This window comes from Dermacentor albipictus, chromosome 4 (genome assembly GCF_038994185.2).
Source record: "Dermacentor albipictus isolate Rhodes 1998 colony chromosome 4, USDA_Dalb.pri_finalv2, whole genome shotgun sequence".
Lineage (NCBI taxonomy): Eukaryota > Metazoa > Arthropoda > Arachnida > Ixodida > Ixodidae > Dermacentor > Dermacentor albipictus.
The window spans coordinates 22,203,113-22,218,883 of NC_091824.1; the positions used below are offsets into that span (position 1 = coordinate 22,203,113).

Below are 15,771 nucleotides of genomic sequence, written 5' to 3' on the forward strand. Positions count from 1 at the left end.
TGTGGAGTCGTTGAAAATGACTGTGAACGATCTTGAGTGGCGAAATAGGCAGCTGAATCTTGAGGTGCATGGCATACCTGTGACTAATGATGAGAATCTGATGGAAAAGATAAATGATGTAGCAAAATCTGTGAATTTACCAGAGCTCACTTCGAACGACGTTGATGTTGTGCACAGACTTCCTTCAAAGCCAGGTAAGGTGCCCGGGATTATTGTACGGTTTTCAAAGCTCTTAACTCGTGACATGTGGTTTCAAAAGCGGACAGCCTTAAGAGATGCTCAATCGGATGTTTCAGTTATGAAAACATGACGCGTCAAAGCCATGAGCTGTTGCGCTCTGCAAAGGCTTGGGCAGGTGAAAATGAGTACCAGTATTCTTGGCACCGGAATGGAAAAGTGTTCATTAGAAGGAAACAATACGATCCTGCGATTGTCATTCGTTGTGCAGCAGATGTAGACCAGTTGTGAGGCCAGTAATGTGCGGTAGTACGCGGCACTCTTTCTTCAATGTCTCTTTTCGCTGAATTAGTTCCTCTTTCTGACCTCCATAGTTCCATTAAGCTTGATAATCCTCATTGCTGGTCTTGTATTCACGTTAATCTCAGATCTGGCCGAAATAAGCAAGAAGAACTTGACTGTTTTTTCGGCGAAGTGGAAACTCGTTTCAATGTTATGTTTTCGGAAACGTGGTTTACTTGTGAAGGTGACGTTTATGTTGTACCGACGTATAAGTGTTTCTATATGAACCGATCCATAAGAAGGGGAGGTGGTGTTGCAATGTTAGTTTCGAATCTTATGGAATCGGAAATGCTGCCTGAATTTTCTTGTATCACGCCCCATTATGAAGTCTTGGCAGTCAAGTCTGGCACAAGGATATTTGTGTCTGCTACCGTCCACCGGGTAGCAGTTCTGCTGAGCTTTTTTTATTTCTTGATTCATTTCTAGAATTTGTTAACATGAACCAATATCAGTTAATTTTAGGTGGCGATTTTAACATTGACATGCTGGCCAATAATAACACAACAATCGAGTTCAATACTTTACTTAACGTTCACTCCTGTGAAAATGTCATCATGTCACCTACACGGATTACGACAGAATCAGAAACACTTTTAGATCTCTTCATAACAAACTTCAAAACAGATAGCTTGAAATCTGGCACCATCGCTTATGCTCTGAGTGATCACATGCCAATTTTCATATCTGTCAATCTCACTCCGAATTCCCAACGACAACCGGACCAAACGTCATTTTATCGAGTTATAAATGATCAGACGTTATGCGAGTTCAAGGAACGCTTATCTATTCTTAACTGGGAACATGTTTTTGAGGAAACCGACCCTGATGAAGCATACGAAAAATTTTTAGAGATATTTACTGACATTTATAATGCTTCCTTTCGACTGAAGAAATTCTCCCAATCAAAGAAAAGTAGAAAACCATGGGTCGACAAAGATATGTTGCAATTGATAAGAAAACGAGATAAACTTTACAGACTGCTTTTAAAAAGTAGGTGTCCTGAAGCGCTGAAAACGTTCAAAAAATTTAGGAACTTCGTTACAAGGCAACTTCGCATCGCCAAAAAGCAATATATTTATAACCGATTCAATTCAACTGGTGGACAGTCCGAAAAAGTTTGGAAGGTTTTAAAATCTCTCTTTGGTAATCCTTCCGAACCGACGACAAAAATTATTTATGAAGGGATTGAATTAAAAGGTGCTGACCTAGCAGATGCCTTTAATGACTACTTTCTTTCTTTTGCGGACACATCAAACAGCGAGGTAAATCTGTCTAATATGAGTGCCCGAAATAGCGAAACAATATTTCTAATGCCGGTTACAGTAAATGAAGTAATTACAGAATTTTTATCACTCAATAATAGTAAAGCTACAGATGCGTCAGGTTTCCAGATACAGCCCATAAAATTTACTATCGACATTCTTGCACCTTGCCTTGCCCATATCTTCAACTTATCTTTAGTTTCCGGCGTTTTCCCGCGTCTTATGCAAAGGGCAAAAGTTATAGTAATATATAAAAAAGGGAACAAAAATGTAATGGGAAACTATCGCCCGATATCCATCTTATGTGTGTTTTCTAAAGGCCTCGAAAAAGTTGTTCTTAAACGGCTATCTTGTTTTAGTGAAAGATACAACATTATCACTTCAGCTCAATATGGCTTTCGTAAAAACAGATCTAATGAGTTAGCTCTCCTTGCTCAAAAAGAATTCATACTAGAAAATTTTGAATCAAGAAACATGGTACTAGGATTATTTCTAGATTTTTCAAAGGCGTTCGACCTTGTTAATCACTCTGTGCTGCTTAAAAAATTGGATCATTACGGTATTAGAGGCATAGCCCATACGCTGATTGCCTCATACTTGCAACATAGGTCTCAGTTTGTTAGTATTGCCGGTGAATGCTCCCAGTTGAAAGCGGTAGCTTCCGGCGTTCCGCAAGGGAACATTTTGGGTCCGTTTCTTTTTGTTGTTTATGTCAATGATATTGTCCACATCGACAGCACTGCTAAGTGCATAATTTACGCAGATGACACCAGCTTGTTTTTTTCGGGTACTTCAACTGCTGATCTCGCAAATCGAGCTAATAAAACCTTAAAAGAAATAAATACTTGGGCGGCTGATAATCACTTAAGAATTAAAATTAGCAAAACTGCAGCAGTCATGTTTCACCCACGTCACAAACACTTTGAACCTCCTCTAATTGAATTAAACAATACCAGAATAGAATTTGTGCAGTCTGTGAAAACTCTGGGCGTTTACTTTGCAGCAGATATGTCGTGGAATGATCATATTAATTACGTAGTTCAGAAACTTTCCAGAACAGTTGGTATCATGCGCCGCAATTGCTTTAATTTTCCTACATCAGTTAACTTGTTACTTTACCACTCTTTGTTCTCTTCCATAGCCAACTACGGATGTATGGTGTGGGCAACAACAACAGCTGGAAACATTAACAAACTCACTGTCTTACAAAAACGTATTATACGCATTGCATGTAAAGTGCCGTATTTCTTCCACACTGCAGGCCTTTTTCCATCAACACAACATTATACAGATGAAGTCCATGTATAACTACAGCCTGTGCTATAAATATAAACTCGCCATGATGAAAAATGATGACTCCTTGCTTAGACTTGCTGGGTTCCCTTATGAAAATGGATTTAGAGTTCCTTTAGAACTCCTAATGAGTTCCTATGGAGTCAAAAGGGACTCTATAGGAACTCGCGATCTATAGAGTCGTCTGCATAGAATCTCTATAAGAAGTCTATAGAAACCTTTCTATAGAAACAAGTCATTTCACACACAATAGATGTTCTATAGAGGGTGTATTGACGTCCTATGTACTGAATTCTATAAAGTAATTTTTATAGAATGCCTTTAAAACTTCTAACGCGACCTGTCTATAGAATGGCTCTCCATTCGTTCTCTATAAATGTTCTATAGAGATTGTATTGATATCATATGTACTAAATTCTATAAAATAATGTCTATAGAAAGTTTTTAACACTTCTAATGCGGCTTGTCTATAGACTGACTCTCCATTCACGCTCTATAAGCAGTCTATAGAGGGTTTATTGTCATCATATGTACAATATTCTATAAAATAATGTCTATAGAAAGTTTTTAACACTTCTAATGCGACTTGTCTATAGACTGACTCTCCATTCACCCTCCATAAATGTTCTATAGAGGTCGTATTGACATTTTATGTACCAAATTCTATAGAAAATGTTTTATAGAACGTTTTCGGAAACGTTCTATAGAGGTCGTATTAACATCTTATGTGCCAAATCCTACAGAAAAATGTTAATAGAACCTTTTCAGAACTTCTAATGCGGTCTGTCTATAGAATGGCTCTACATCCTCCATAAAAGTTCTATAGAGGTCGTGTTGACATCTTATGTACCAAATTCTATAGAAAAATTTATAGAACGTTTTCAGAACTTCTAATGGGGCCTGTCTCTAGACTGGCTCTCCATTCCCGTTCTAAAAGTGTGCCATCATATGGCATACGTACTGAGTTCTGTAAAGGAACGTTTATAGGAAATTAAACAAGCTAAAGTGCGGCCTGTCTAAGAACGGCTCTATATTTTCACTCTATAAACAGTACCCAGTATCCAGTGCATCGCCGGATTATGGGTCCAGTGCCGCGCGCTGGATGCATGGGGCGCTGGGCAAGCGCGGCGTACTGGGAGGCGCTGGTTACTGGTGCGAAAAACAGCTCTAGCGCGTTAAATACGCGGTGCCTGGACACCGTATGTCTTTTTTTTTAATACAGAAAGCAACAGATAGCGTTTTAGTACAATATAAATCGAAAAAATGAACATGTAAAAACAGAAGTGCTCTGACCAGGATTCGATCGTCGTACCTGCAGATCCGCAGCCCGGCTCATTACCGCTACGCCACGTCAGCATAGGAACATGGGCCGATAATTTAGCTCATCAAAATCGAGAAGCAGTTTTAGTTTCACAGAGAGGAGTCTTGCACAGACGTGGTAGATGCGCTATCGGCCAGCAACTAAAACTCACGCCTGTACCACAAAGAAAAATTTGCTCTCCGTATTCAATAGTGTGCTCGGAAGTGCCATAACATCGACTGCGATTGGTATTTTAGCTTCGAAAAAAGTCCTAAATGAACCACCGACCCGGGACGCTGCATGAATGAGCTGTTACTGCCGATTTCGATAGCCGTTTCTTGTTCTTCACGCGAGGGGTATGCAATGTTTTCTTAGTTCAGTGATGCCTTTCAGTCTACACGTCTGTCTAGCCATATATATTCGTCAGAGAAACGCAGGCTAGTGCTGGGAGCCTTCGGCGACAGCACATATACCTGCGTTTATGATGCGTCACATCGGCGCTCCTCACTTCTTGTGCTGGCACTGTAGACATGAAAAAATTGTTTATTTAAAAGCACCGATGCGAAATCTGAAATATAAAGTAATTTATCCTTTTTAGACTTCTTGATTCTTGAGGTTAGACGCGCCGATAGCGTGCAGACGGACTCGGCGGACACGCTATGCCTAAGCTTCGATGGGGCTGATCTCGGCGCGGGTAGCTGGCGAAAGCTAAAATGTGTGTATTTGAGCCTCAGAACTCTTTTTAGTACAATAGGGAAAGTGGAAGCGCACGAATCGCCTCAGCCTTGTTATCGGTGCGATAATATCAAGCAGCGGTAGGCTTCGAACTCGGGGTCCGTTCGAGCGCGTCTGAACGACTTCTGGATTTCATGTCCACTTCACAACACTGCGACAATGGCGATAACTCCCAGTCATATGTTACGTGCGAACTACTAAAAAAGCGGCGTCCTCTGCGTTTGCGTGGTTTCGTTAAAGAATTTAGCTGTCCGCCCTGTCAAAAGGCAAAATGCAAAAAACGAAAGTGATTTTCAGTGTCACATGTGCAGGAATAAACAAGGCAGCTCACGCACCTTTATTCCATGCTGCGACACGAAATAGTTCTATGACCCTAAGATATAGCGTTATTTAGGACAAGATACTAGTATCAAGCCATGAAATCGTATAAAGCATTTAATATTCAGCAGCGCTCGTCCTTGCGTGCTGGAGCCAGCGCAGCACAAACACAACCAGCGCCGTTTCCAATGCGAGCGTCTCTTCCAGTGTGACCCAGCTCTTATCAAGCGTTCTCACTGGTCTCGAGTGAGTCCCAGCGAGCGCCAGCGTACCCAGTGCGATCCAGTGCTTAAAAAAAAAGAAAGAAAAAGAAAAAAGAAAAACGCGCTGGTTTCACACTGGAAGGCACTGGAAGACGCTGGTTCTTGCAATCGGCATTTCAGAGGTTTTTCACTATCAAGTAAGAGCATCGTTAAAAAGACACTCATTGACCAAGGCAAACATCACACTAATCGAAATTAGGAAAACCAAAGAAATATAACGGAAGCGCGCATTGTGGTTTATATCGCATATGCAGGTAAATCACAAAGATGTATACCAAGAAACACTAAGCAAAACTGCGCCTTAGCAATCGCGTCATATCTATTTGCTGGCATGCAGTGACTGCAGCACTTGGGGCGGAAACAGATCGAACGCCGCCGCACATTTCTGGCACATACCACTCAAATGCGACAAATGCACGCTGCAGAAACGATTTTTTTTTTTTCAAGGAATCTTGAAAAGTCACAGACCACATGAGCGCGATCTGCGCATGATAAGCGCATCGCCACGAAAGCAAGATAGGGAACACATAAGCGTAACCTGTGCCTCACGGGTAAAATTAAACATCATCGTATATACGTTGCTGTGCGACGGACACAAGCGCACGGAAACATCACACACTGCACACGTGTACCTCCGAGGTTGTGTCGACAATTTCTGGGCTACATTTAAACGACAGCAGGAAGTTACTTCAATGAGAAACAAAGTGAGGGCGCCAGACACTGCAGGTAACGGCTGCGCATAAAGTCAGTTAGGGTTTTAAGGCCAGTGACCGAGGTTGAAATCGTTAAAATCACACCGCAGCGATAGCTTACACAGGGTAAATTGTCGAGATCTTGAAGGCCATGCTTTTTGCTGACTACATGTGGCATAAGCGATTCAAAAGCAAGAATACTGCATGTAATTTATTTCTACCCTAAACTATAGCACACAATATGAGCATGTCAATGTTTCTTTTTGTCTAGCAACATATGTATGTAGTTCGGCTCAAAGGCCGGCTCAAAACAGCACAAAACCTGCTGTAGTGGGTATTATTGTAGGAATCACGGAGGCCACAGCAGCCGCACTATTATACAGACGGCGCTGGCGGCGCCGGTATTTTCGTATTCAACGCGACAGGTAGAATACGAAGGTACGGCGTGTTGTTATTGCTCCGTCTTCAACGGTTGTCGTGCGAGCTGCGTCGATGTGTTTGTTTGATCGTGTGTTATTAGGTTTGCTGTAATGAAATGAGACGTAGTTCGCGTGCACGAAAGTGCCAGAAGATGGCTTGAGTCTCGCTGTAAGCACGCCGTATGCGTGGCGCGCCGGCTAAATGTGGACCAACGATTTTCATGCCATGGAGTGCGTTCCCTTTGTCTCCGCTTGTGTTCGTGGAAAGTTTGGTGGACGGCGCAAAGAAGTAATGCGTATTATTAGCGCGCCTCAGCTCGTCCACTACCCAGTGGCTTGTTTGCTGCAAGTAACATCGCAGACGCATCACTGGAAACTTGGAGAGTGCCTTTCGACCTCGTCGTACTGTTGAAACGGTAAGCAATCGTGCTCGCCAACTACACGTGCGTTCATCCGTGTTGTGTGTGCTTCCCGTGTGTGTATAGAGTGCCTTGCGAACGTAGTAAGTGGAACACCCACGACAACAGTGAACCCTGTGCTGATACTTGCTACGCGCTGGTTGTAAGAATTGTGTACGCAACTCTATTGCCACAGTGCGGAATTGATAATCCTGATAAGCGTTTGCTTCCCCAGAGAAAAGTTTCGGAAATCGTGTTCGCCTTGTGCAGTTGTGCGTGAGCTCCCGCTTGTCTGCTAAAGTTGCATAGTAACGACCCGTCTACCTCTTCATCGATTCTTTCTTCAATGACGTTTCCTCACTTATAAATGCTTCGACGTTGTGCACAATCTCTGCTTCCGAGGTTTTTGGCTAACGAACAGTTCTAAGAAAAAAATGTAAGCCAATCACAGCATGCTACTAGTACAGCTTTATTTCCAAGGCAAGATGTGTTGACATAACTGACTTAACTAAGCATTACAGGGGAACGTTGCCTGTACTAAGTAACGGAAAAAAAAACATTAAGTTTAGATTGTAATCTGCTGCTGCGGTGCGTCCAAAACTTTATTCGATGTAGAGGTTCACATTGTCATGACATTCGATGATTTCAAGCATTTGCTCTCTTTCCACATTAGTGCAGACATTGTTTTCGTGACTCTTTTAGGTGCTGATTGCATGTTTTCACGATATCACAGCTTTATTGTGCCACAGCTATAAGCTAACATAGAATTGATTTTGTAGTGGCGAGGCCGTGACCCACAACATAAACTACAAGATCGAGGAGCCCCAAGAAATGCAGACCCTGTGGATATATGGCTGCAGCAGCATGGCGTGTGATCTGGATGGTCATGACAGGTGTGTATGAAATGTACGTGTTCCAAAAAGGGTGCTTGGTGTCATTCATGGTGAAGTTTGTCAACACATTACTTAATACAGCATACTAAAGAGACTAAATATTTATGCAACCTTATTGAACTTGCTACCTATTAGTGTGCATAGCCATTATGCCCACATGATTGTGTTGTGTATAAAACTATACCCAACCATTCCTGATGTTTAGTATTTCTTTTGCGTAAGTTGCTTACCTGCAAGTTACATATATTTTTTGCTTTGTACACAGTGTATTTATGACTTTTTATTGGGGTTTTATTCTTTGAAAACTATTTCCTATGCTGTACCCCTATTTGCATAATTTTTTTCTGTGTGTGCTACAATCTCGTGCAGTTTTCTGTGCATGTAGGAATTCGAAGGGTAGTGGACTAAATATGTCACAGGTCTAAGCACGTAGTGTGCACATCTTTGTTTATCATTGATATCTTTACAGTTACTTCTCTGTTCTCATAGTAACAGCCACTGCAAAATACACATTTGGTGAGCTTTAATTTCTTGAAAATTAATATGAAGGTCAGTATTTACTAAGCTGCATTTACTTCTGTAGTACATAGGCACAGACTGATATGGATACCTTGTGACCTACACAGGATGCCTTTTTTGTTTGTTGCATTAAATATGGGGGCTCACCCACATCTCTTACTATATATGTGGTATGCCTCATCGATTTCACTTGTCTGTTTTTACGGTGGATGAAAACAGATGAACGATTGTAATCCAACATGAAGCCCCGTTGTGGAAATGTACGGCCAAGTTGGATGACCATACTGGTCTTTTAAATGAAATATAGTGATCTCTTATACACATAAGATACCGGCCAGTTTGCCCTATGTATGCTTGACCACATGTGAAAGGGATGCAGTGCACTCAATGCCTGTGACACACGACAAATTTGGTGGTATCTTTCACTGAGCAAGCCTCCCTTGCCCGCTTGCCTTTCTCAATTCTCTTGCACACTTCTGTGCATATGGCACCCTGACAAGAAAGGCTTGCTTAGATACCACTAAATTTGTCTTGTCTGTCAGGGGTAGTGTAGTCTATTCTTGTGATCATGTGTATATTTGGTCAAATGTACATGCAACAGATTGGCCGGTGCCTCAACACGTACCTAAGACAGCACCATAATTCACTCCCCGGATCAGTATGTTCATCCCACTTGACCATGCACCGATGGGACTGGGGCTGCGCGCCAGATTTAGACTGTTCATCTGTTTTGTTCAGCTGCGGCAACCAATTGACCAACAACATCGCTGAGGAATGCCACATAAAAAGACTGGGTCACAATCTGTTTACTGAATTGTCCGCAACCTTCGTAGTAACAAATTTGTTTGTTGCAACTAGTTTTAGGCACGTTATTTCTTGTTAAATTTTCTGCTTAACCTATAGAGCAGTTATGCAATCAATTTTCAAAGTTACTTGATTAGTATAATTTTTGTTTTCTGTTTTTCACATGCCAGGTTGCAAGAAGGACCCTTTTTAATTAAAACTGAATTAACTTTTCAATTGCAATTGGGCAGGCTTATCATTGCGTTTAGGATACATATCAGTGTACATACCCGTACTAGATTAGAAACTAATTGTTTCAATAACTCAAAAAGCACGAATATACTGTGTCCATTGTATCTGACAGTGACACCGCGACTGTGTTCCAAATACCACAAATTGGCAGTTATCCATCATAGTTTGCGAAAACAACTTAAAACATTATTGTTCCCCATACAATGCATACTTAGATGCATCGTCATGATTGCCCAGGCTCCATGTGAGAAATTTATTATTCGCATATTAAGCATAGTACATACCAACTATGGCTAATAGTGGATGGAATATTAATTTTGTCTACCGCTCAGCAATAGAAGCCAGTAGGTCATTCCCTTCTTTTAAAAAAAAAAATTTCTGTGCATAGTGTGACATCTGTATAGGACTTAGCTCATGGGTGTTCCTGCTTGCTTATGTTATAAATGGGAATGTGTTGTCATTGCAAGATGAGATTAATGTGTGACTAGGCTGTTGTCGTTTGGAGATGCTTTTTGTCATCAGCAATGATATTCTACTGCCAGGCACATTGGCCCAGTACTGTTGTCACCGAATCTTGGGAAAGTAAAAATATTCTCAAAAGTGATTCTCAAAAGAACTGCCACTGTTTGGCAGAGTGGTGGGGAGGTGGGGCGTTCTGCCACCTTTCTGTTATAATTTTTTTCTGAAATACTGAAATGAAACTGGCCAACGTTTCGATAGGAGGACCTATCTTCGTCAAAGATAGCCTTTGACGAAGATAGGTCCTCCTATCGAAACGTTGGCCAGCCTGTCTGAGGCACTCCATCCCTGTTTAGAAACTTTATATCACAGTGTGCCATTCCATCTGTCAGCCCCTTTCTTGTTTTTGGACTGAAATGAAACTTAGCATAATGCTACAACTATATAGATATTTGTGGCATGTTTGTGCCTGCTAATACATTATGACTGAATGTTCATTACACCTTTTGAAAATTAATTTCAATTTTATTTTCCAGGCTCCACCGTCGCCGTTACTAGACGGACCAAATGAGGCCAAAAACTAGCCTTTCCTCGCTCCATTCCTGGGAAGTGAAATAGCAGGTGGTCATGTAAGAATGAACTTGCAACCATGTGGGCAGTAGCCAAAGCTCCCTACAGTTCATGCTGGTGGTGGAATGCTAAGACAAACCGCAATATTTGTTTGTTTACTTATTCACTTAATATTTATTTATTCATATCTCATGAATACTGTGCAGTTTTTTTAGCAAGGAGTCAGGTAAAATAAAGAAATATTGTTGCATCAAAGTAAACATTATTTGAAAAAGCATAATTCACGTAGCACGAATTCATGGAAACTGTAAATTTTGAGGAAACAGAGCAGTAAGGTTAACAAATCTTATATAACAAAAAATGAAATCACATTTCTGTTGGGCCTAATACCATAATTTAATCTGTCAAATTAGAGATACCATATGCTGCTCTAATATACAATCACTAATTTATGAGTAGATGCGCGAAACTCTCAAACGTTGCAACAATTTCATGTAAGCTGTAAATTCATATATACAGTTTGTTGACTTTAGACATAGCAGATGGAGTCTGCAGAACTATATCTCTTTCTGGCACAGAGACGGGGATTAGTAAGCTTCGTGGTGTTATTTTTCTTAAACCTGCCAAATAGCTCTTCCTGCAACAGGTAGAATTCTCAAATGCTGCAAACTTAATTCAAATTAGTGCTGTGGTTGTCTCAAAAGTATTTCTGTATTTTGGATGTATTTGAGTAGGAAAATTTACAGAATTAACGAATTTGTGCTAGCTCTTTTTTTATTTACAGTTGCAAACTAAGTCCTTTTCCTTCAAGTTTTGCTATTTTCAAAAAATTTTAATGAAAATTGATGGTGTTAATGTAAAAACTATTATTTAAACATTTTTAAATGTATCAAACCTCATCAAATTTGGTTGCATAGTTGCCGAGAAAAACGATTTTACTGTTCATGTGCATTACATAGGAGCTCCTGAGCTAAATCTCTTTTTTAGTCATTGCGTGTGTCGGTCTGGTTTGTATTTCTCACCCTAATTAGAATATTGGCTCTGATCTCAAAATTGTTTCCCTTACAACGAAATACAAGCTTTTAAACTTTTTACGATATATGCTGTACTGCTCTATGATAACCCCTGTTTGCCACATTTTTGCAGGGCCTACCAGTGCTAATTTTACACATAAACATAGACTAAAATGCGTGTGGTTTCGGTATATGGTGTACTTATCTGTGAAAGCCATTATTTGCCACATTTTTGCAGCGACTGCCAGTGTTATTTTTGCTCAGACTAAAATGCTGTGTCGTTTCGTCAGGCTGACACAACATTGGAGTGCACATTCATATCAGTCTATTTTCAGGCTTTAGTATCCAAACATTTAATGTGCACTGCTGGAACAGGCACTCCTTTTGCAGTTTTAATGGTATGGTTTCTTGTCCTAGTCAAGCCTGTTATTGCGAGGTGTCAACTGTAATCAAGTCTGCCACTGATTCTTTTACCTCATGTTTCGTGTGTTTGCACCACCAGCTTGACCTGAGAAGCATGTTGGCAGCTACAGTTTGTGTGTTGCAAGTTCTAGTCTGAAGTGTGTATGTCACATATATGAAGCATGTATCTAGTCTGAAGTGCAATAAACATTTCAAACTGAATACTTTGTGGTTGTAGCACCAATTATTTTGCCACTGCATTTACTGTAGTCCTTATTGCCTACAGTAGAACTTTGGTAAATTGCAAGTACTTTACACACATCGGCCTAGCTTTTATAGGCATTTGCTTGTAGGGACTCGAAAGCAACTGCATAGAAATATTCCATAGAATTTTTCTCTTTAGCATCTCTAAAGCAATGCGATAGAAATATTCTATAGAAATTTGCCTTTAGCATCTCTAAAGCAACTCGATAGAAATATTCTATAGAAATTTGCCTTTAGCATCTCTAAAGAAACTCGATAGAAATATTCTATAGAAATTTGTCTTTAGCATCTCTAAAGGAACTCGATAGAAATATTCTATAGAAATTTGTCTTTAGCATCTCTAAAGCAACTCGATAGAAATATTCTATAGAAATTTGCCTTTAGCATCTCTAAAGAAACTCGATAGAAATATTCTATAGAAATTTGTCTTTAGCATCTCTAAAGGAACTCGATAGAAATATTCTATAGAAATTTGTCTTTAGCATCTCTAAAGCAACTCGATAGAAATGTTCTATAGAAATGTGTCTTTAGAGTTCCTATAAGAATGCGGTGGCCAAATAACTTTTGAAACTCTATAGGAAAATTCTATAGGCAATCAAAATAAACACAATAGAGTTCTATAGAGAAAGTTCAAAAGACTTTCTAAAAAAACACATTAAAAATTTTTGTAAGGGTTAGAGCAGAGCAGAACTGTGTATGATACCCGCACAACAGAACCTTGGAATGTTAAGAAATGCCGCACAAACTATGGCAAACAAATGTTGCAGCATACCTTACCGACACTTCTGAACCATTTGTACTGCTACGAGAATATTGATTTATCTAATATTTCCCTGAAAGAATTGCCCCAAATGTTCGTGTAGTTTTGTACTGTACAAGTACAATGTACTGCGTACTGAACGTGCATGTCTCATTCTCTGTACCGAACGTGCGTGGGTTTTTTTTTTGTTTTATTTGTTTTTCTCCTCACGTTTTGTTTGTTGTTGTACTCCGCCGCCGTCAATGCTGCACTGTAAGAGGAAGCCGGGACCTCTGAAGCTGTCTATACAGCTTTTTCCCTGGCTGTCCTCGCAACACCAGTTGCGGAAATAAACCTTCAACCAACCAACCAACCAATAGAACATCGGTCCATCCTTTCCGGCGATGCTCATGAAGGTCCTGAGTACGTTACTGCGGCACAGTTACCACGCTGTAAGGCTGGACACCTGATTCTCAAACCATGCCCTCGCGGCACCTTTCAAGGAGAAGTACACGCGGCGAAGCTTAGCCTCAAAGGTCCAGTTGTTGAAGACCGAGATCCTCTCGAAAGTCTTAAGCCAGGTTTCCGAACCTTCAATAAAGCTCCATGGTAAGTAGGTGGCTACCTCGGTTGTTAAAGCACGATAGGGGGCGCTGGGGCTGCAATTGTCGTTGTTGACTTCGTAACATTCTTCGTTCTCCTCTCAGGCAAACGTCCGAACTCAGGGGGCCGTCCTCTTAGCACCCGGCGCACGGATATCGGCAGTATATCTCAGCTCGCTCCCGGGTTCGGGGCGACGTTGGTGTTGTCTTTCGGGTTCGGACATGGATCACGGCTTTGCGGGGGCGTTCGGTACATGAATGCCTCCTCCAGATGTCAAATAGTATTGACGGAGAATATTAAAGCGGTAAAACTGTGAATGAAGAAACGAACTTTTTTACTGGCCCAACTAGAGACAACAAATACAACTTACGCTTAAAGCTCAGCAATAGCGGCAAAAACGGTGGGTGATCGTCCAAATCTGATCAGCGGGTCAAGCCACAGAGAAAGACATTGAACAAGAGAAGGCGCTCCCACAGAGCCCAGTGGCCAAGTTGAGTAGGCTCGGTGGGGCCGAAAGGCGCACGATGTTAACTTCCGTGCCACTCTGTACACAGGTATTCCTGGGACCCTGTTTGCGTGGTAATGCCTCGATTCCGGCTCGCTGCGGACACATTGCGTTTGTGACATGGGTAGCACGGTATCAAGTTGAACTGTCCCCGGTTACGGCGTCTTTGATATTGACAGCGTTGTATCAAGATGGCCTGGCCCCTGTTACAGCCATATCGCTTTCCCGGCTTGACTTGGGGACGCTCAGCGTGAGTCATCTTGATAAATGTTTCAGCAATCCAGCAACTACAGCGACCTCTGAGGAACAGCATAAACTGGGGCAACGCTTGCTTCCGCCCTTCAGTGGGCTGGATGGCACCACCAGGCACACGATGCTAATTTTTGTGCTCTTCTGTACACAGGTATTCCTGGGACCCCGTTTTCGTGGCGATGCCTCGTTTCCGGCTCCCTGCGGACACATCGCGTATGTGACATCGGCACCATCGTATAAAGTTGACCTGTCCCCGCTTACGGCGTATGTGACATCGACAGCATTGTATCAAGTTGGCTTGGCCCCTTTTACAGCCATATCGCTTTCGTGGTTTGACTCGGTGACACCCAGCGTGATCTATCTTGATAAAAGTTTCGGCAATCCAGCAACGCCAGTGACCTCTGAGGAACAGCATAAATTGAGGCAACGCCTGCTTCCATCCCGCCTTGGGGTCTGTGGCACCGCCAGGCGCACGATGCTCAATTTTGTGATCTGCGCACAGGCTGGTGAAAAATATTGTTTAACGAAGTGTTTCAAACCTAGCGGTCTAGTCCGGCCTGTTTGTTATGTTGTATGAATTTGTTTCGCATAATGCACTTATTGTTAGTTATGAGCGGCGACGTAGACGAAAAGCCAGGCCCTGATTATGATGTAGAGAATATTCTTGGTCTTGATTCTGATGTTCTGTAGGAAATTTTACATACCATCACATAAATTAATTCTTCCCGAACTGAACTTCAAATCGGAATGCAGGACGTCCAAACACGCCTGCCTCTTATTGACAATACGCTTGTATCACTCAGACTTTAATGAAACAGTTTAGAAGTGTGAAGCCAGTGTTAATTCGGTTCAAAACCAAGTCGCACAATTGTCCAGAAATATAGACGACTTGGAAAGCAGAAACTGCCGTAACAACATTGTGATATATGGTATCCCAGAAAATAGCAGCGAAAGCCCAGCATCTTTGAGGAAATGACGTAAACTAAATCTTTAGCAATTTGCTGAAAGTAAAAGCGAAGACAATGGTGCACGCTCGTCGCATTGGCGAATGATAAATCGGGACTTTCCCGTCATAATATGGTTTTTTGATTTTGCCGAAAAAATGGCAGTTCTGCGCAACTGTTCACAGCTCAAAGGAACTTATATATCGGTGTCACAGGATTTTTCACTCACAGTTAGTGAAACGCGCAGCAAATTATGGCAGTGCTCAAAACCTAATCGAGAGAGCGCTGATAAGCTTATGCTCTTTTTCGATAAAATGGAAATAAATGGCACGATGTACGCATTGGATAAGCACGTGCGAAACAGGATACCTCTG

At 41.5% G+C, this 15,771-nt stretch overlaps 1 long non-coding RNA gene across 1 annotated transcript; it reads left to right on the forward strand.

Annotated features, from left to right (window-relative positions):
* The first annotated feature begins 6,865 nt into the window (after window positions 1-6,865).
* On the forward strand, window positions 6,866-12,390 carry LOC139059607 (uncharacterized). Its single transcript, XR_011514236.1, has 3 exons — window positions 6,866-7,217; window positions 7,979-8,092; window positions 10,642-12,390. It is a non-coding gene; the product is annotated as an uncharacterized lncRNA (long non-coding RNA).
* The last annotated feature ends 3,381 nt before the right edge of the window (window positions 12,391-15,771 follow it).